The 22,438-nt window shown below is 33.7% G+C and overlaps 2 long non-coding RNA genes across 3 annotated transcripts in view; one reads left to right on the top strand and one right to left on the bottom strand.

The window, feature by feature from the left end:
- LOC140002969 (uncharacterized) overlaps positions 1 to 22,438 on the bottom strand; it is a 158,320-nt gene that overhangs the window by 84,431 nt on the left and 51,451 nt on the right. For both annotated transcript variants that reach the window (XR_011810799.1, XR_011810798.1), the window contains exon 4: positions 4,076 to 4,204. This is a non-coding gene — a long non-coding RNA (uncharacterized lncRNA). The remainder of the gene's footprint in view (positions 1 to 4,075; positions 4,205 to 22,438) is intronic.
- The window catches only part of LOC113844204 (uncharacterized), a 143,687-nt gene that overhangs the window by 84,879 nt on the left and 36,370 nt on the right, over positions 1 to 22,438 (top strand). The gene's annotated exons all lie outside the window — the stretch shown is intronic.

The raw sequence follows: 22,438 nt of genomic DNA, 5'->3' as shown, positions 1-22,438 counted from the left end.
AATAATATTTGCAAAAATCAAGCTGAATCTGTATTTTGTGCCCTGCAAACAACATCTCTGATGCATGTATTTTATTGCTGTAAAATGAGATTGGTGTAACCAACAACCTTCATGAAAGTGTAAGTAATATATAAAAGCAATTTAACTAAGCTGAAATACCATCTGTATTTTGAAGTTTAGAACTACATATTGCAAGATTCATGTGACAAAAGCTTTTAAACAGTCATTGTTTTTCAGTAAATCCAAAATACTGGGATTTTCTTTAAAAAGCATAGATGATTATTTATGTTGCATTTTACTTTCCTTCTCTTTCTGCAGCACCCCCAGTCCTAAAGTGTACTTCAGGAATTTCTCATTAAATAAAATAATAAAGCATATTGCTTTGTTAAAAATGAAATATTAGAGAATGTGATTTAAAAAAAATAAAAAATAACAAAATTCAGTAGCAGTGACATTTTCCAAGAGAAAGCATATATTCAATAAACTCGTGAGGGTTCACAGGAGGTGATATTAACTTTTTGAGAAGATGGCCATTTTTAAGAAGCTTCATTTTTTTTTTTTTAATGAATAAAATTTCAAACATTAGTTTGTCATGGTTGCTCACTACTCTGTAAGGAAATGTTAACGTAAAACATCTGCAGACCTTTCTATTGCAGTAGATCTCTTTACCAGCGATGTACTAGATCATTATTTTAGCTTCCTAGAAATGTCTACTTGAATTCTATAATTTTTTTCATGTAAACATAAATAAAACTTCCAGTTTAAGATTTGTCTTTTTTTTAAACTGTCAATATTTTTTTCTGCTATTATGAGGACGGAACCACAGTTTTTTTGGAAGAAAAAAGAAATGTTTTGTTCAAGTTACAAAAAGTACATGTGAACATTGTGTTCACTGAGACGATGAAACAAACATACAAAAAAAATAATCAAAACTGACTTGTGCTTAAGGTCTCTGCTGGTCACTTTCTGGTGAGTTCAGCCACAGTACACTTCTGCACAGAATAATTTTTCTTTCTACAGAAACCTAATTTAACTCCAAAACTAAGAATTATAGGAAGCGTTTTGAATATGCTTAAATGTATGATGCTCAAGGAGAATATAACATAGATTATGAATTTTATGGGAGTAAGAAATGTTCCAGTACTGTGTTGTTTTTGCAGATCAAGTGTGAAGTGACCTTAGCAATTTAGCTTCACAGTCAAAATAATTACCTAAGAAACCTCTTGCTTCCCCTGTAAACAAGATGAATCCTCTTAATGAAAGTAAGAATAGTCAGTAATTTACAATCAAGATATCCAAGAGCAACCAAGAATTTGAGAAGTCTTTTTGCAGTGGATGAGAAACAAGTTTGAAATAACTATTTACCTATAGAGAATAAGATGTCTTTCACAATTCTCAGGCTGTATGTTCAAAACCATACTCTCAAATTTTTAGTTGCTAGTGAAAATATAGGACTGCTCAGCTCCATCAGTTACTCTAGTCCTTCCAAAGTTATTGTAGAGTTACCTAATGGGAACCTACTACATTCATATGTTTTTGTTTTTTTTTTTTGTTTGTTTGTTTTGTTTTTGTTTTTTTCCTCATGTATTTAATCTGCTAAGCATTTTCCCACCTATATCTCTCAAATAACTCTTCAGATCTCTGATTCATTGTAGACTGAAGGGAATCATTACCCAAGATGTTTTGAGTAGAATAAATGGCAGTCTGGAATGCCAAAGGCAGATTGCCATTGAAAATTATTTGAGAACAAATGCACTTGGAAGTGCAAATGAATACTTACAAATGAGACTTTCAAGGGTAGTTAGGTAGTCAAAGATGCAAATAAGCACCTGACTAATTTGATATCACTGACAGTTGGGTTCTTTGAAAATCCTATTTTATGCCTATTTACATCTTTATCATTAAAGTCTGCTGTCCTAAATCATGTGTTGCCTACTTACGGAAAATTTCCATTGTATTTTTGGAAGTGTAATGTAAGCAGGAAGAGGAAAAACTTCTATCTCCTTTCCACCCCTGAGTTAATTTTCCTCAAAGTTATTGTAATTACAAAAACTAATGTTATGCATTCTGTAGGAGATAAACTTGTCGGCTCTAGGGAGCAATAAATTATGTACACATCATAATTAGCAACATTAGGAAGTTGCATTATTTATAAGGATAGAAACATTTTCAGTAACGTGACATCCAGGTGTTGTATGTGATAGTAGATAGAAAGTGAATTATGTAATTGTTAAATCCCAAAGAGAAGGTCATGACTCATGCTGTCTGAGATCTGGAGGAGATAATTGCTGCAAATATTTGCCAATTAAAGGAGAATCAGAAAATAATTGATAAATCAAATAGTATTTTTATATGAAAGATGCTGAAAAATTATTCAGCAACTTAAAGATAGCCTGATAAGCACTTCACCATGCCTGCTTTCAAAATTGGTCTCACTCTTATTTGAAAGTGTTTGTAGGCTGGATATTTGAGTACTAATTAGGAGGACATTTTTCATTAACTTGCATTTTTAGCCAAAACTTTTAGTTGAAACATCTTAACTTTGAGTTGATCTCTGAGAAAGTTTTTAATCAAACTCCTGCTGGACTGGGGAATGGGATACCACAACAAACTCTTGCTGGTTCTGGATTATTAAATGAAACCTTCCATGACCTGTCAGTTGTGTTTCTAACAAACTTTTCTCTGTTTGCTATTAGCATTACCCTCTGATGCTGGAACACTGTCAGACATTAAGTGGCAACTTTGTCTCACGATAAATAAATGAAACTTAGCAGTTTATGAGATTAATGGCCTAACAGGCAGAGAAATTACATAAAGATAGATGTATGTGTTTCTATATACAGGGGCTTTTTTCTTTGTTTTATAATATATGGTTTTGCCAGTTTTCTAGTACTCCTAAATTGTTAGCTGTCTATTATTGTAATTATTGTAATTGCTTGTGGATTATTTGCAAGATAAAGTAAAATTTAATTTTCTAAGTAGAAATATTTTTATGCAGGAAAATAAAATGGTAAATAGAATGAGCTGAAGGATTAATGGTGCATTAAAATCAGGCAAGCTGGAGAAATACATACATATATGTATAAAACTTGTCAGTAGACAAGGTTGAGGTAAGAACTGGAATGAATGCCTATTGTCATTTAATGTAATAGCATGATTGTTTATTTTGATTGAGATTGTAGTATTATCTTTGAGTATTAGAAAGCACAGCTCAGTTTGGAAGACATTTTCAAATAGGTGACACTTAAAACACACATAAATGTCTGTTACACAGATGAAAGAATGGCATTTTACCTCCTCTTGAACAAGTTACCCTAAAAATAAATTGTATATTAAACCTTAATGCTTTAGAATAAAGAGTATCACCTTTCCAAACAGGCCTCTGTGTTACCTCCAAATACATTTTATGAGAAGAGTTAGTCAGACTTTCTGAAGTAATTTTATTATGAGAGCTGCTTAGAGGAAGTTAACACTTTCCTTCTTCCTCTGGTAAAGTGGCCAAGCAAATTCCTTTCAGTAACTTTTAAATTCATCAAGGGAGACAGATAAAGGCAGAATTACAATGTGATTTCAATGTGTCTTGCTGGGATGACGATATACATCTAGGAGAGTGGGAGGGAAAGGGAGAGGTTGGGTGCAAATGTAATAATTTTTCCCTGAGACTAATTGTATTTGATTACCCATGATAATATAGGCTAAATGATTTCCTTCCAGAACGTATCTGACAGGGTATTTTTAAATCAATAAAAAGATACAAAGGTTTCTGTAACTAAAACTGCAGTCACACCTTGGGTTACCATAAAATAATCTAGGCAAGGAATATTTCTGTCTAAAGACTCTACTAATTTATTTAAATAATATGTCACACTAATCGCTTAATGCCTGTTATGATTTCTTCCTGGACTACTTATGCTCCTGCATCAGGCAATATGTTTGGGTCCTATTATTTCAAGCCAGTTTGTGTACAGGATTAATCAGTGCTGTGTTATGATTGACACTGTGAGGCAATCAAGCACCAACAAGTGTGCTTAGGCTCATTGTAGCCAAAATGATTACCGATAATAATCCATCTGACCTTTAGCAGAGCCTGTTGAACCTTGCACCCTCGAAGTTGAGGATCTAGCTTCATTCTTAGTATGATGAATGTTGGAGGCTTTGAGTTTCATCCTGTCAGGACTCACTTCTCACCAAGCTTTTGGAAGCACTGTGTAAGGAACAAAAATAGATGTTATAATTTCTGCAGCTATAAAATCAACAACTCGGTAGAATCTCTCAAAAGGAGAACTTGATTCAACATGTTTTTTTCTTCAAAATGTCTGCCTTTAGCTGAAGCATCTCATCATTTCACCATCAAAGGAAGAAAAGAAAAAATACATATAAAAATAAAAAATCCTAAGTTCAGCCTGTTTTCTGTCTACTGAAATGTGTAAAAAAAATAAAATTAAATCAAGGGAAGCAACAAAATTGAAATAAATTCTTTATGCCTGTAAGCTGGTATGCTTCTTCACTAGTAAACAGGAAAAAAAAAAAGTTACTTCAAAATAGTCATTTGCAAGATAGCGGATATGTTTGCCAGATATGACTCTTTGACGTGACTATTAAACCAGGTTAGAAAGATGGAAAAAGTTCTGACAGATCTTTCCTGCTGGTATTTAGCACAGTTGGGGCATGTACGGGTGCAGACACAATTTCAGGATGTTTCTGTAAAGCTAACAGCTGTATTGATAGTGACTGCTGTCATCTGCCAAGGCTAGACTTTTGCCCTTTCCAGCACTGATGCTTGTGGTAGATGACTGTGATATATGGCGTGGGAGGTGGGGGGGTGGGGGCAAAAGTTTCGGAGCACGGCAAAAGTTTCTTGCTCTCTGTTGTAGGAAAGACAATCTGTATATGTAATTTTAAACTCAGAAATCAATTTAATGTTTTCAATTTTATATAGTGGAGTGATATGGAAGTCTTATAGGATTTTTGATATTGCTTTTGTTCATGAACCACTGACCTAGTTTATGTGACTGAAGTAAGCAAAAAGGTCCAGGTTCTTGCCAGCCAGCCCACAGTGCATGATACCTGGTTAGCTGGTGCGCTAAGGTGAACTAGTCTTAAAGTGAAAGGATTGGAGGTGTGTGGCTGTATAGTTCAAATTAACAAAGGTACAGTAATTTAAATTTTCCCTTTCGACAAAATCCATTGATACTCTTACCTAGGAACACTCAGAAGATTTTATTAAATCCTTTGAATTCCTAAACTATGGAAATACCTTTACATTCTTCACACGTTTTATTATAAGTTATGGTCTCTATGCACATAATTTCCTTTATATATATATATATATATATATATATATATATATATACACTTAATTCTCTTTGACTTTTTTATTTAGTTTGCCTATTTCTTCTTAATTCTGTATGTTGTCCTTCTGTAAAAAGAATTTCCTGCTTTTATTGAATCTACAAAAAGCTCTTGTAGACTCAATTAAAATAGATCTAATGTTTTCCATACAGTCCAGTAAGCTTGACCGTAAATATGTCACAACACAACAATAATGATTTCCAAAGTAATGGCTGCCAGTGAGGCAATATTTTTTCAGTGACTTGCTCATCTCCTGAACCACTGTATAAATACCAAGAATCCCCTGAAAAGTCCTTGAATATAAAATCATTTTTTATCCTACTTTAGGTACATGCATCTGAGATGGATCATTTTGTGATCTTTACATTTGTTCAAAGTTCATGCAGAAAAATATCTACAGGTACATGTTCCTAAAACATCAAGTTCTGCATTTGTTCATGACCATGACATTTCATTGTAGTTATCGTTAAGGTGACTTAATCTGTAAGCAGTTAAGTATGTGTCCAACTCAGGCAAATAATGTTGATGTAGCCCATTAAAAAAATGAGAGAGGTCTGCAAAGGCACTGATAGGCAGGTTTTCCTTAAACTGAAGAACAACATGAAATAAATTGTCTCCCAGCATAAATATTTGCCTTCCTGGGAATGGAAATGAAGATATGAAAGCTGCTACTATACAAGACTCATTGATGGGGGAAAAAAAAGTTTGTTTGTTTGTTTTGAAAAAAAAAAAAAAAAAAGGATGTGTAAAGAATAGAGCAAGCTTGTAATTGCTAGACTATTAGCCTGGTAAAAAGTAAACTGTCTTTTGGCTCTTGCGATTGACTTATGGCCAGGATAGCAGAGGGCTGCACTCTGGGTGTTTAGCTGCAGTAATAAGCAGTGGAATTAGTCCTTTGGTTTGGCTGTAGTCCTGCTCTCTTGTCATCAGCTGGCAGATGTAGCATAATCAATCTTTCATCTTTCAGAACTTCTGACTTCAATTAGAAAATAAACATTGAAATGATAAGCATTTCTCTAGCAGGTGAAAACTTGAAATAAAAAATATTATCAGTTTTTCACTTTTTATAAAGCATTTTAGTAAACAAGGGAAAAGATATGTGTGCATAGAGCACAGGTCTACGCATGCCACTGTTTACTCAGCATCTAATGCAGAGGTAATGTTCTGTTTGTTCAACCTTTCTATTAATCCACAACATAAAAGGGCTTCCTTCAGGAGATTCTGGTGTCTACTGCTTCATTTTGGTTCTAAAGTTGACAAGCATTTTTTAATACATAATGTGGCTTAACTCAGAGCCATTCTGGCTGTGGAGATAGCATGTCTCCAAGTCTTTTCTTGGTCCAAAGCAATTTTGCAGTTTCAGGGTAAGGCAAGTCTCTCTAAGTGGCAGCTATATGAAGCAGCTTGTTTTGGTAGACCTGAGAAGTCAACTGGAAAGTTGGATTTGCATCTCTCTTCCCTACCATTATCTTCATATGTAGCATTATTCGTTGTTTGTTAATCTTACTGTAAGACTGATAGTTACCAAATCTTTCATCCTATGTTGGTATTCACCATAAGGACCAATTTGTGAGACTAAGCATGTACTTGGTGTATTGGCCATGACAGGAATCCAGCCTGTTATCTTTTATGTTTTCTACTGTGATCTTTCCTGCTTTGTGATGCTGCACCATCTCCATGGTTGTGTTTGCTTGTGCTGCAACCCTGGGCCTGGCTGCCAGTATCTCCTTCCTGAAACACATCTCAAGCAGTTTCTTTTTTATATTTTTTTTTTGGTTTGTTATTCTAGGAAACATTGTTCTATGCTCTAGCTATTTTTTTTGTCAAGGTCATATATCTTATTTTCTAATTTAAGGTAGAAAGCATAACTCTAGCATTGATTTGGGGTGAGAAAAACTGTCACTGGTGTTTTGTCATCCAAAGCTTGTCTGACTGCTCTGCTACTGTGTCTTCTGTTGCCCTTCTGTTGCTTGACCACAATTCTTCCTGTCTCGTATTATAACTGTTTGATATAGTTTGTTGTTGTTGTTGTTTTGTCGTAATGTGCAACTTTACTGTATATGGTAGAGAGAGATCATTTATCTAACTAGAAATCATGAAATTGCGTAAGTCCCCTGTGGCTTAAAAAAAAAAAAAAAAAAAAAGCTATACAGTATACAGCCTAGCTTTTAAAAAGTCATCTGCCTAAAGCTCTTTCACCCCAAGACCTTTACTTGGATTAGAGGTTATAGATGCTTCTTGTATGCAGAGTATGGAATCTGATATTTTGTCAGTAAGATTTAGGTGGTCATTTTAGAATATTCGGCCCTTGAGTTTTCTTCTATCTAACATACTAGGAATGCTAAATTCAAGTGAGTCCTGCAGTATGTGCCTCAGTTTTCTGAACTGATAACTTTAAGTAATTGAAATGCAAATAACATAGGCTATACTTTTAAATTTTCAAATTTATATTTTTTACTCCATCTGTCTTTGTCCAAGCAGCAACACTTTTGTCACAACATACATGAAGATGTTGGATACCATGTCAACATTTTTTTCCAGCTGCACTCAGGTTACATTTTCTAACTAATCTGATTCACTTTTAAGGCAGACAGTCCATAGTTTTTAAGACAGACAGCCCATAGTCAAGATGTTATTGAGGAATTTAAGTAATGTTTTTTGTCCTTGCTTACTTCTTTTATACCCACAGCAGTAGCAATATTGTCATAGCTCCAACAAAGGAACAAATGCAAAGCAATCAGGTCATGTTATTTCCAACAATGTAAAGAAGCCAGAAAGTAATAGCGTCAATTACATTTTTTGCAGGAATGTCACTATAAGAAAAAGTACCAAAAGTTTCTTGGTGGCACTTCCAGAACTCACATGTCTTCCCCTGTCCTAGTTAGGTGCTTCTGAAATAGTATTTTAAGTTATTTAAATAATTGTGAACTCCACTGCTGAGAGATTGAATATGCTAGATCACACTTACACAAAATCTTTTTAAAAGATATTTAAAGAGACTACGGAAGAATTCTTACGAGAATAGTAAGCTCTTATTAAGAGGAAATGATGAAGATTTAAGCCAGTTCTGTAGTAAAAGACGGTCAATGAAAAGCAACAGTTTGTTAAGGGCTTTTGATGTTGTGCAGGTTACAGAATAAACTGTTTTAGTAGAAGAGACCTGACTACATTACGTGATTTATTTTTGATTCATGTCAGAATAAGGTTAAAACTTCTGTTTCTCAGTGGGATTTATTGCATTTATTTTTTTTTTCTTCTCATTTTTCTTTTTAGATTGTCGTGGACAGAAGTAGCAAAAGTACAGTTGGAACTAACTGCAGCTTTATTAGCTTCAGGATCCTTGGGCATTTAGGTCCAGAGAGTAAACCAGTTTATGCAAAATTCTGGCCTTGCTGACCAGTGAGAATATAATTTTATCCCCTGTCTTTAAAGCAAATCTCTTTTTTGACAAAAATGAAGACAAGTGATCAAATCCAATTTGGCACCCGTTGGAATCTAGAATTAATCTTAATTATACAGAGAAAATCTAGGTAGCTTCACTGAAATCTGTTACGTTAAATTGCTGTGAAACAAATGTGAATTAAAACTTATGCTTTTAATGTATATTAATAAGGCTTTACTTTCCTTTAAATGTTTAATTACTAGTAATTAACAGTAGTTCTCAGACTTTTCAAATAAAATATTTTAAGACAGTTGTGGTTAAATTGAATCTGAAGTATGCTTTGAGGGATTAAAATAAATGTCATTTTCTACTTCCCTGTTTTACAATTAGATCTCAGTGATTTCTGATGGACTAGTTCTCTCAAACACATGCAGAATTAGAATTGTTTTCATCTTTCAACAAAATTCATAGGCTCTGTGATTATAGGTTCCAGCATTATCTGTCAATCTATTCAATACATTCTTATACTTTCTCAGTCAAGCCTAAGAATTCAGCCTTAGCTATCAAAATCCTTTTAAAAATCCATGATGATTTGCAGAAATCCATTGTATATTAAGAAAATTATTCTTGTAATTTGTTATCTTCACTGAACCCTGAAATTCTTTCACATAATAAAAATTAAACTCCCTTTTATATTTCAATCTTTGAAGAAATTTACATCCACTTTCAACTGAAATGTAAAGTATTATTCACAAAGTTCAGCACTGATAAGCTTAGAAATTCCAGTGATTTGCACTAGAATTAAAGATATTTGTGCAACCAAGGTTTTAATTCTACAGAATACAACAGAACTTTTCTGCCGTGTTTTCTAGCATAGGCTGTGATGGCTAAGCTTTCTCTGCAATTCTGTCAAAATCTTTTGTTTCTTAAATCTTTTAATAGAGAACAATAATCTGCATGGAAACAAAAACTATTTTATCTCAGCTGCAAATAAGAAATGCAAAAAGAAAGTTTACAATTTAAGTGGAAGGATTGCCCATCCCTGACTGCTATGAATAAGTATTGAAACTTTTTTTGTTCAGCACTCTGGGGTAGAACATGGGAGAGTTATTATGATGTTTATATATAAAATCTGCCCTTTCATAATTTAAGTGTTTTAGATAAAATATTCATTTAATTATACAGTTCATGTAGGCATAGAACTAATATATTATTTCTGTTGGCTAGCACTGCATGAATGAAATAGCTTTTTCAATTTCATTATATATATATTTGTTTTATGGTTATTAATATCAATGTATCACTGTTTTAGATATGGTAATTGGAATAAGACTGCTATGAAAAGGTTTCTATTCAGTATGTGATACCCTTATAAGTCATAGTAATAATACTCTTTCTAACAGACAAACAATAATAATTGTGGAAAATTGCCATAAGTATTTAACTGTGCAAATTATTCTAATGGGTCTAAGATTGCATACAGAAAAAAGATTAATGATTCCTTCCACTTGAGCCAGGCGAAGGATGTAAACAGCCTGATAGATAACAGTAAGGGCAGTGAGAGAGAATGCTGACATTTTTATAAGGGCTGAAGATTGCAGGACCCCATTCAGACCATCCATCCTGATGCCTCCTTCCTTAGTGGTGCAAAGGCCCATGGTGATGTTGTCTGACTCCCAGACTCTTGACGTTTCCCTGTACTTTGAAATGAGTCTTATCTTGGTTCTGCAGCTGATTGAATGCCCCTGGAAGTCATTGATCTGCTTTCTTGGAATTCAGTGGACATCAGATTGGGATCATATGGAAAGAAGATTAAATAATTAAAAATAGTCTGCTGATAAATGAGAATCCCCAGTCTCCGGATTACTGGGGACTCAGCGAATTAGTAGGCAAGCTACAATAGCACTGAATACACAGTGTTTCCCTTCCTACTTTAAAGATGGAACCATTTGCTACCTATGCATTCAATATTTGACATTATGAAATCTAGTTTGTCAACTAGATTTGATGGCAGACTCAAATTTTTGATTTTTATTTTGAGCCTTTCTTGTGACCTGGGCATTTCAAACTTAGCTTCAGTTCTTTTATCTGCAAATTGATTAAATACTTTGCTAGCATACTCTTACTGTAGTTATTTAAGAAACCGATGTAGGTCTGGCAGTTTGAACCCTTTTCTGAGTGACAATGGTACACACTTGATAGCTTTGATGGTAAAGTAAGTGATGAGTCTAAACAGTCCATCATTGCAGGGGAGAATGCATCAGCAGAGAACCAGCAGTAAGCAAAAAGAGAGCATGTCTGGGGAAAACAGAATTCCAAATGAAACATTTTCCACAAAGATTATTTTATGTGGTTGGAAATACATTAAAAAAGCAGCAAACAGAATTTACCGTCAGTGCAAAAGGAATTAAACTGTGGACACAGATTCTGATTGTTATTATATATATATTATTTTGATTGTTATTGAAATTGTTATTGAAAGGCACGTCTACAGAATTCAAAACCTGTAGATGTCTAAAATGGCAAACGTTGCATGGACAATGTCAAAATAAATTGTAAATCAGCTCCTGAGATTCCTTAAACTAAAGAAGGGGATTATTGATCTAGAATATTTTCTAAGCATGTAAGGAATACCAATGAATGTGTCTCTCTTGGAGAGAAAAAAAAATAAAAAATAAGAGAGAGAGAGAGAGAGGGATGTCAAATTGCAGTTTGACAGAAGGAGGAAATAAAACCCCATGGACAAAATATACTTCCTTATGGATGACATTATTTTTAACCAGTTTGCAGACTTACTATACAGCATAACATGATTCTCTCTTAAACATTCTGGTAGAAAAAATGATCTCAGACTAAAAGCAGAAACTTGGATTTTTGCCACAGTTACCAGCTGAACTTAATCTAAAATTGTTAGCAGGCATTTGATTGAGAATGTCTTATTTTTCTTCCCTGTCAAGAGTTAACACAGCTGTCCCTAATTTTGGTTATTGCTTCTGATAACAGCTCTTAGCTTCTAAGCTGATTTTGAAAGAAACTGGCTATCATTTCCGTATCTTAGAGCCCTAATGTGGGGCATGGTGTATTTTTATTTTTGTTTTGGTTTGATTTTTTTTTTTCCACAGAAGCATAGTGTAGAAGAATGCTGTGACGGGGCTTTGGAAGATTTTATATTTAATAATGGTAAACTAAATATTTTCTAAACCACAAAATCGTCTTCACATTAGTCACTTGTATGTCATGTGCACTCTAGTCAGAGTTAGTATGATTTCATATATACACCGATGTAAGATTTCCAACACTTAGATTGGTCTGATATATAAGATAATCAATTTCAACTTTTCTGTTCATAAATTCCTGTGTAAAAGCATTTGATTTTGAAGTTTTATGAAAGAATATTGTCCCAGCTGTTGAAATGCAGTGAGATGAATCTTGTGCTCTTCACTTCTTTTTGCACGTTTACATATGTACATAAAAACCACCAAAAAAAAAAAAAAAAAAAACAAAAAACAAAAAACAAAACTATTAGGCAGAAACATTAATTTAAGGAGATAGAATTAAAGGTGTATACTAAGAATTGAAGAATTGTTAACATTAGCTAACTGCAATTAAAAACAGTCCTTGAAACAAATAGTTCTTGGAAGCTTAATGCCTCGATATTACAAAGGAAAACATTCATGCATAAAAATATAATCGCATAAAATGCACAAAATCTTTTGCTCTCAACCGCCCTCTTTGCCCACCATTAAAAAAAAAAAAAAAAAAAAAAGCAATGTTGTTTGAAAAATGAAAAAAAAAAGTTATGCTTTGTGTATTTTTTCTTGACAGGTCTTTTATAAAAGCATTAATTAATAATGATATTCTGAAGTCAGAGTTTTATACATTAGGAGGTTTCTACATATGTGGTATATTTGAGAACAGCATATTGAAATGGCTCAGAGGCTTGAACTGTCTGACCTGGTATGCTACATCATGACATATATTTTGAAGAAAAAATGCTTTATAGGCCTGTGTTTAGAGAAAAAAATGCATGACTGTTTTTGTACTTCTTATGAGAAATCAAGCCTGTAAGCTTTTGTCTCTCTGTATAGTCTGTATCTCAAGTGTTTTTAATACGGAGGAGCAGTGAGTATAATAATTCTGTTAGAGAGCTATCTCCTTTGGCAATTTTCTGTTGAATGACATATGAGACACCAGGCTCATTCACCAAAACGGACAGGGGCCATAACGCTATCTCTGAAGTCATATAGGGGGCAAAAAAAACAACAAAAAAATCCAGCTGTTTACTGTTTTCTGACTTCAGCTGAAGGATTATATTTTTGAATACCTGAGGCAGAGACTGACAGAGTTCAGGGTTATTTCTGACAGCTAGACTTGGAGTCTGCAGACATTAACAGCTGTTTTTTTTTTTTTTTTTTTTTTTTTTTTCTTTGACATACGTATTTAGGGCTAACATAAATCTGTAGAAATGTCAAATGTAATTAAAATTTTAGTTCTTTTAATATTACCTGTCTATTTTGAGTACAGGAATAGCTGAGATTACTGCAAAGGAAATTCAAAGTGCCAAGGACAACAAGTGAATTCTGAAAAAAGCAGAAAGGCCAACAAACACCGACAGTCCCAAAGGTCTCCTAAATCTCAGAGAACTGGAAATGGCTGCAGTGGGAGGAGAACTGTGTACTGCTCAGTCCAAGAAGCAGGTGGTGCCAGCATGAACATGCGTGTGTTGTATGATCAGAAAGCTCTAGCGGGTTTTCAGAATGTCCTGAGGACTTTCAATGAAATATTTTTAATCTAAAAAAACAAGGCACTAAGTTCAGCCAATCTATCACTAATAAAGAAGTGTATCTTAGTGAAGAGAACAGCAAACTACTTGTATTTATATATACGTAGGACTGTGCTTAGTCCTATGCCTTACAAAAAATTCTGTAGCCAGGTTGCTTATCTTTGGGAGATCATCTCAAGGGTGAGAAAATTAAAATTCAATCCTTTTCTTTGGCAGTAAATGTAAATGAGAAATTAGCAATCTTTATATACCGATATTTGATTCAGCATTCTAAGAGAAACCGTACTGATAATGAATCCCTACATAAGTGCTATGATATACCAATAACTTATTAGGACAATTTAATTCTAAAGTATCCTGACACCAGTTCTTTCAAGTATGGGCACTTCTGTATCATACAAATAGTTATCCTTGAGAGCACAAATTGGATTAGCATCTGATGTTCAGAGTAATCATCGTATTACTATCAATGATATTGGATTTTCTCACTGAAAAGTTTTAATATGAATGTGGACTAAAAGCTATTTCTATCTGTCACATTCTCAAATCTTCAAAGGAACATGAACATGTTATTGATTCCAATTGGTTAGAAGAAGTTGGATAATGAGTTGATTCTCGTTAGTTGATAAAGAAAGTTGGCAATGTTTGTGATGCAAGTTTCTACGTCTAGAAAGAGATAAGGATATCCTCATGGATACTCTTGAAAGTAATTGTAATTTAGAGGTAAATGGAACTAGAATGTTCTCTTACCATTTATTGCTTGTATTTACATATCCCGTAAAAACAAATGTCAGCCATTCAAACATGTGGTCAAAGTATAGGCTGGGTCTAGAATTCTATGTCAGTTATACAAAAACTGGAAGTTTTAGTTTGTTTGTTTGTCTGTTTGTTCTAATGGTAGTCTTGAATTAGTGGGATGGCTTCAGGTGTAGGGTGAAGGCATCTGGAGAGGCAAGAAAGAAGGGTGTCATTAAATGACTATGCTTCGGGTACAAAGACAGCTTGGTAGTGCTAAGTGATTTATTTATTTATTTATTTATTTATTAAAGATCTTTTCCCCTGTTTTCACACACTACACATCAGTCATGTGTATGAATTTAATTTTTACTCAGGCTAGGCATGATGTTATTTCAATCTAAGCAAAAATGAATTTTAAACCCAATTTAAGTTGTATTTCGTCTTAACATTTTTAAAATCAAAGACATGAGAAGAAAACCTTGTGCATTAAAATGGCGTTATACTTCTGTTAGATGTTGGCAATAAGTGAAGGTTTTACAAAAAGCTCTAAAAGAATTTCTAAAAAGCATAAATGTTATGTGCACGTCATGAACTATTAGGTGGTTTTTGTTTGTTTGTTTGTTTGTTTTTAGTCTTTTATTGTTTTGTTGTTGTGTTTTTAACCTGTACCAAAATACATAAATGTTGAATTCAAAAATAAAGGTATTTAACATGATCAGATATTTAGCTTGGCACAGAAAAACTTGTGGTACCCAAACAGTGGTTTTATCATGTCCAAGGTATTTTTTAAAGCATGCTTGTTATTTACCACAAACCATTTTTGTTGAGGACTAGACTTAAAAGAAGCAGTAGTTGGCCTTGAATTCTTCCCGTAATAGGATTATACAATTAAATCTCTCTCACAAGGGTGCCCAATAGATCTGTTCCAACTTGGCAATAATATTTCTGCTTTCCTTGGGATAAATTTAGTGAAATCTTGGTATTTTTTTCTTTTCTTTTCATTCTTTATCTTGTAATTATAAGGTTTTGAGATTAACAAATATTATCTGCTTTTCACTGTATAAAATACTTTTAAAAGTATATTTGAGAAATTAAACCTCAAATATAAAACCTCAAATATAAATACTAAACGTCATCATTTAAATAATAATAATTTTTAAAAGATATATATCCTTATTCAGTTTGTAGACTCTCTTGGATTTTCAGCTGTATTTTTATGTTATTTTTTGTCTTTTATTCCCCCATAACCTGTTCATTTCTTAATATATGATTATTATAAGATACAGGTGGCTGGTATATGACTGACAGTATTTAATAATACTTGTCATTAAATGTTGTCTGACTATATTGGTGCAGTGGAACTGCAGTGAAATTTCTGTGTCTAGAAAATTTCTGTTGAATCAGGATGCTGCTCAAAGAAACAGAAGAATTTGTTTCATTTGTTAGGGGCACTAGGCAAAGTAGCTACAGCTTTTTCCTTATCTCAGATGGAAATATCTGTATTTTTAAACGTGAGAAGGACAAATACAAAAAGGGGCTGTTAGAACAAGAAAGTGGCTTGAAAGAGTTATACTGTGGAAGCCTATGACTACATTCTATGCAGATGAAATTATCCTACCACAATGAATGCTCAGTGGTAATAAATAAAATCAATCTTTCACATCAGTCAGTCCTTTATGTATGTCTGCACATTTGTATCTTTCTTCCTGAATGGTTCCAATTATTCTGAAAGTCAGCAAGGTGCTAAAATACAATACCCTCTTAAGCCAATGATTTTAAACACAGGTGCTTCAATCTGGTTGATAAACTGCATACTCATTCCTGTTGCCACAGAGCACTACCATTTCAATGCAGAACAGGAATCTGCTCCTAAAGTTTTCTGCAATTCAGTTATGCCAAAAAGGAAGCTATAATGCCTGCAGAAGGGAACAGATGCACTATGGCCAGTGGCTACAGAAGCATTGCCATTTCCACTTAGCCTCCTATGGCTCCCTTTTCTACACAATTATACTTCAGCCCAAAGGAACAATGCTACAGCTCACTGTGTTTAATAGTTCCGAGATCACACGCAAGTCAGTGCCCGAGTCCATCCTGGTGTTAGATTCTCTGCTGGAACGAGTGAGCCAGATGATTGCACTTGCAATGATAGTACTGTGATATGCACATGCATTTACTGCCCATCAGTATCAAGAATGAGGCTATCAGGCTTGCTCGCAGAAGCCATCAAGCAGTCAGTTGGCAGCAATAGCTTTCAGTGGTAATTGACCACAGCTAGAACATAAGTCTTTCATCTCAGATCTAGCTTACTGAGCAGTCTTTAAAAAAGGCTCATCTACTAAGCACCTTTTCCCTCTTTTAAAAAAAGAAAACATTCTGATCCAGATCATGTCACTATTTCCACTGATTCTGCTTGTTCATAACCATGGTAAATTGTTAAATGTGTTCTTTTTTATGTTTTGGTGTTGTTTTTTCGTGTTGTTGTTGTTGTTGCTGTTGTTTTTTACATACATGTTCTCACTCTCACTCAATTTTTATTTTTATTTTTTTTTAAGATGGAATATCTATATATGCATGAGTATAGATCTATATTAAATATGAAAACTTGCTTTAATTAAATTATGCTTTTTGGTAAAGATTGCATAGCCGTGAGTTGCTATATCCGAGTTTATGGGGAAAAAAAATGGAATATAGTCTCTAAAATCACAATTTTTAATTGCTGAAATGCCTTTCCAAAGAGGAATCACCACCTGCAAAGAGTCAGATAACATGCTAAAATGGTAGTATAATGTAGTCATTTGATAGTGTCTGTATACAACTTTTCAGAGCATGCTGTGAATAATTTTCTATTTAGAAAGTTGGCAAAATCATGAATAGACTCCTTATTCCTCTTATTCTATTAGATTGTTAACTAGATGTGATCAGAAAATTTCTCTATATAAACATTGAGATCTAGTTCAAAGTCCATCTGAACTGAAGGAGTCTCAGCAGGCTGTTTTTTTTTTTTTATACATTTCAGTGCCTCATGTAAGGAGAGGAAATTTATTCAGTGGCTGTCTCTGTAGATTCCATTCTCTTTCATAGTCATCCATCTGTTTCAGATGGGGGCAGGTTTTGCATGAATGTAACAATTAGTGAGCTGAGTGTGTGCTGTCTCAGATAGTGGTGGATAGATGGTGCACAATGATGCTTGCAGAACAGGTGGCATAGGAGAGCCTATGCCATAGAATTCCCTTCTGAATTCTGCAGATTTCCCCTCTATTCTGCAAAGGAGAACATCCCCTGCAAAACGACTCTCTAAATCCTTGCTAGATTTTCGTTCTGTCAGTGTTTTCTACTCACTTTCTGAAGCCAAATGGCCATCACAACATTTTGTAGCTCAAGTTTCCAGTTCTGTATATTTGCCCCATAATACATATTTCCTTTCCTGTTTTAATTTTCATAAATATTTTATATTATTTTAATTATTAATAACTATAAATTCAGTGTTTTTTTAATTATTATTCTTTTTAACCTTTCATCTTTTATAGTGTCATCTCTTTTCCAAAATAAATAGTGTAGCCAAGTGTATTTAATCTCTTCTTGTGCAAGAGTTATTCCATATATTCACAGGTCTTCGCCATCCGTCTTTGTACTTTGTGTATACTGCAAGTGTAACAGAGCATGGCAGAGTTCTACGTTTTTTGGGAGGCTAGAAGAGCAGGAGCAAAACTGTTCAAAACGTAACTTAGAATGCAGCGTATTATGTATTTATGTAGTTGCACAGTATTTTCCTTAGTTAGCTGCTTTTCTCCAAGTATTTCCTAATAGCAAATGTTTAATATTTAATACCACTGAGGACTGTACTGATAATTTCATAGAATTACACAGAAACATGCAATATCTCCTGCTTGAGTAATTTTATCTGATTTAGAGTCCATTTTTAGATATAAATACAAAAGGTATATTTATATAGTTAAACTGTTCATATGTGCATCTCAGGTATAAAACATATTTTGCATAAATCCTGGATATATCTGAAACTCCTTGTTCTAGAAAATCGGTTTCCCTCATATTCACCTACCCTAGAACTGGAGAACAAATGAAAAGTTTGGTCCAAACATAGGATACAGTAGGTTGAGCTCACTGCTGGGTAATTTATTCTGTGATGCACCTGTGTGTCTTTTTGGTTTAGGAATTGTGCTCCTTCCTTTCTCTTTTCATTGTGATGTCTCAATATGATCTAAAACTTTGTTGAAGGCTTATATTTTTGTTTAGCTGAAGTTATTCCAAAGACACAGATACAGGAGAACGACATCAAGTATCTCACAAAATATTCTTGCTTCTTTCCAGAAAGAAGTTATTTTCTTGGTGCACAAAACTACTGATTCCTATTTGTACGGTGACCTATTTGTACGGTGAAATATTAACAAATATTTCCTACCCACATATGCAGTTGCACCTGTATTGCTGGAAATAAGAAAGCAGATTGGTTAATCACCACAGATTGTCAGAATTAAAATAACTAAAAATATGGCACCTTAAGACTTGTGTGGCCAACTTGTTGCTCTTCAGCAAAAATGACAGTCTGCCAATTTGTGCTGTGGTAGATGTCCCTGTGGTTTGCAGTCTATACCAAATCCCATAATTTCTTACACCATCCCTCGTAACTAAAGATCATTTCCTGGTCCATCATGCCAGGTCACCTCCTTTTTCTTTCCCTGAAATAAATTCTGACAATATACTGCTATTGTCAGTATATATATGTGTGTGTATATATATATATATATATATTTTTTTTTTCTTCCATGCTTTACAGAAGCAATATATTTTTTATTTTGTTTTACACTTGTGGAGTGTAATTTCATGAATTCTGTATATAAATAATGACCAAAAAGACATTATCTAACTGGAGATTAAGCTTTTAACCTTCAACTTCCCTGCTATTAAGCACAAATGATGAAAATTATGTTTTCACAGTTAGAATTGCCAGAAATAGGCTGCTTTGCATAATAACCGTTATACAGTTGGAAACATTGATGTAATGTGTGGGTTTTTATCTACTGGAAACATTCACTTAGCATTTTCCTGCTTTCCAGGCAAACAGGAGGAAAGACGGTTTCACCAACTAGTTCTTTACTAGTTTACTAGTTTACCAGCATTTTAATATTTTATTATCTTCCTTTGCATAATCCTTGATAACATATAGACAGAGAAGCAGATCAGCTTTGTACAATAACCACAGTTCAGGTATAGAAGATGTCACTGCTTGAATATGACAGTTTGTGGTTTTTTGTTTGTTTGTTTTGTTTTGTTTTGTTTTTTACCTGAAACGTAAAATTTCTGGTAAAATATTTTTGGTGCAATTAAGTCAGATTTTTCTGATATTCAAGAAACTTTGACATATATACTACATTTAATTATGTATCTGTAAGAAGGTATAGATGAGCACCTTGGGTGTCTGAATAGCGGGGATTGGATAGTATGGGTGAGTTAGGCTGGTCAAGGTGTTCTGTTCTATATGCGATGCAGAAAAAAGAAAAAAGAAAAAAAAAATTGGAGAAAAACACCTCAGCCTTTGACAATGTAGAAGTCAGATTTTAACCTTTGAAACTTAGCTATGTTTTGAATTTTGCTTTGACTGCAAAAATGAGGTAGAAAAGAATCTATCAGGAAGGTTTCATATTCTGAAAATATCAAGCAGAGCATGGCAGTCTATTTTTGAATGATTTTACTTTGTTGTACTTGGTAATGTAGACAAAAAGGTGTGCTGAATCATCATCTCAGAAGCACTGTTAGCAAAGTCAGTTAGAAAACTCAAGTTTTGAGACTGCTGAAATCAGTAGTCAGTTTTGAAAGTATCCCTTTACTTCTATTTTTACTGATTTCCTCCATTAATGGGAAGCATTAAACCAGTTATTAAAGTTCTATGCCCGATTCTTTGTTATTAACTTTGTAAATCTTCTATCAGGAAGTATTTAAAAAATAATTCTATCAATCGGTCAAGTCACTCTAAGGAAATGCTCTCAATCATGGAATCAATATTAACTTTTTTTTGGACAATATATGAACTAAATGGACACTTGGCATCTCTACTGCTTTCTTCAGTCATAAAAGCATTTTACATTGTCACTCCTTTCAGTAGCAATTTAGATTGATTGAACTGTTGCCATTTAGACTATATTATGACATTTATAGAATGAAAATAAGCTGAGTCCACTGAGCTGTCCTCAACCCCTAAATGATCAAGGCTCAGAATTAGAAATGTTTGACTCTGATATAATTTATTTTTTAATCTCTTTGGCTGGTGTGTGCCAGACAAGAAGCAACTCTTAAGGAATTAAGCAGGGTGAATAATCTTTCAGTTCTTTGATTAGAGAAGTACTGAAATTGATAAGAGTAGTGAGATGACTGAATCAAGTCTGAGTTGTATGGTTCAGTGCTTTTAATGCTTATACTTATATATGAATATATGGACTGCAAACTTTGATTTCTTTAGCTTTTTAGCTAATCTGTCTGTTAACCTATGCATTCCATCTTCATCAGTGTTTCACATGAATGTTTGTTATTAGTCTTTTTCTGCCAAAGATGATGACATTTGAATGTAAATAATAATAATAATAATAACAATAACAACAATAATAATAAATTTAGAAGGTTGTGGGGCTAAAGAAGTGATCCTAAAAAGTCCACATTCCAGTGCTTCAGAATATTGGATATTCTAGGAAGATAATGACTTCTGAGTCTCTTAAAGCAGTGCAGAAATATACTACTCAGATGTCTCAAAGAAGTAAATCATTGCAAAGTTGAACAATCAGCATAGAAATCTAAGTTTATGCCTTTCTATGCCATTTCACTTTCAAGTTTGCCCTAAACTGAGTAGGTCACACATTCCTGATTTCTTTCTGTTTAAGGAAAAACTTTTGAAGAATTGGCAGAATTGCATAGATGTACTTTTATCTTCATCTGCTAAAGCTTGAAAGCACCTAGTAAAGTAACTAAAATATGAAACGGTGCCGGCTGCTCTCAGAAAGATATCTTAGGGACTTCATAAGGACAGGAGTGAACAGTGTCTTGGGATCAATGATGTAATTTCAGAGATATAATCTCTCTCTCTCATTTTCATATCGGATAAATTGCAGTAGCATATTTTCTATTGATTGCAGTTAACACTGATTCATCTTGTAGCTACAAAATGAGGGACTTATAATAATAATAATAAAAGCAATGAAAAAAATCACCATTAAAAATGTGAAGCAGTACTATTTAAAAGGCTGATTTACTTCAGACACATAATTAAGCTTCTCTGGATGCAGACAATAACACATTAAGTGTTCACATATATCAATTGAATTTGTATTATTATCCCATAATTAATATATATGGAGAGATGATTTTGTCTTTAACAGCATTCCAACAACCTTTTTTTTGGGTGGTTAGCTGTTAAAACAAATCTGGTATCAATAAACGGGCTGTAATAGTTTATTCATTCATGTGGTATTCTTTTTGGACAGCAGATATATTTGCACTAAGGGTTTAAAATCCGATTTTGTAAAGGTCTTGGCTTTATTCTGAAACTTTCTTAGAAAAAAAAAATATCTTTAGTATTACTGTCTGGTGTGCTTTAGGATATGATTAAACTAATGTGTCCAATCCATCTCACCCCATTGTATCAGATGTGTAGAAGCAATGTACTGAGCCCTATACAACTTCCAGGATTCTTCTAGAAGATGGCCAAAGCTATGTCTTTTGTAACTTTCAAAGAGAGTTCACAGGGGTTCTGGGTGAGTTATCTAATATATTCATAACATATGGTGTGTGTTCAGCAACATAATAGTGAAGAGAGTAGGGAATTATCATTGCTATGACCTTTCATCCTCAAATGTTGTATTTCATGCCTTTATTGTTAGTGTTGCATATGTCCAGCCCTTTCTACAGGACTGTGTACAAATGGGACAAAAATTCCTGGTGGATTCCTCTCTGTGTCCTTTGAAGAACAGACATGGTGAGATATATGGTGAGAGAAATACCTAGATTATAGCTGATACTGGATTTTTATTTATTTATTCATATATTTTAAGTTTGAGATAGCAGTTTTGGCAATAACGAAATGAGTTCTATTTTCCAATAACTCTGGGGTCATAGAATTGAAAAAAAAAAAAGGGAATTTGGAATGTGTCCACTTCTAATATTAGTTCTCAATCAGT

This window comes from Anas platyrhynchos, chromosome 7, assembly GCF_047663525.1.
Source record: "Anas platyrhynchos isolate ZD024472 breed Pekin duck chromosome 7, IASCAAS_PekinDuck_T2T, whole genome shotgun sequence".
Taxonomy (NCBI): domain Eukaryota; kingdom Metazoa; phylum Chordata; class Aves; order Anseriformes; family Anatidae; genus Anas; species Anas platyrhynchos.
Note: the sequence above shows the minus strand (reverse complement) of the source record. Positions and strands in the feature narration are given on the sequence as shown.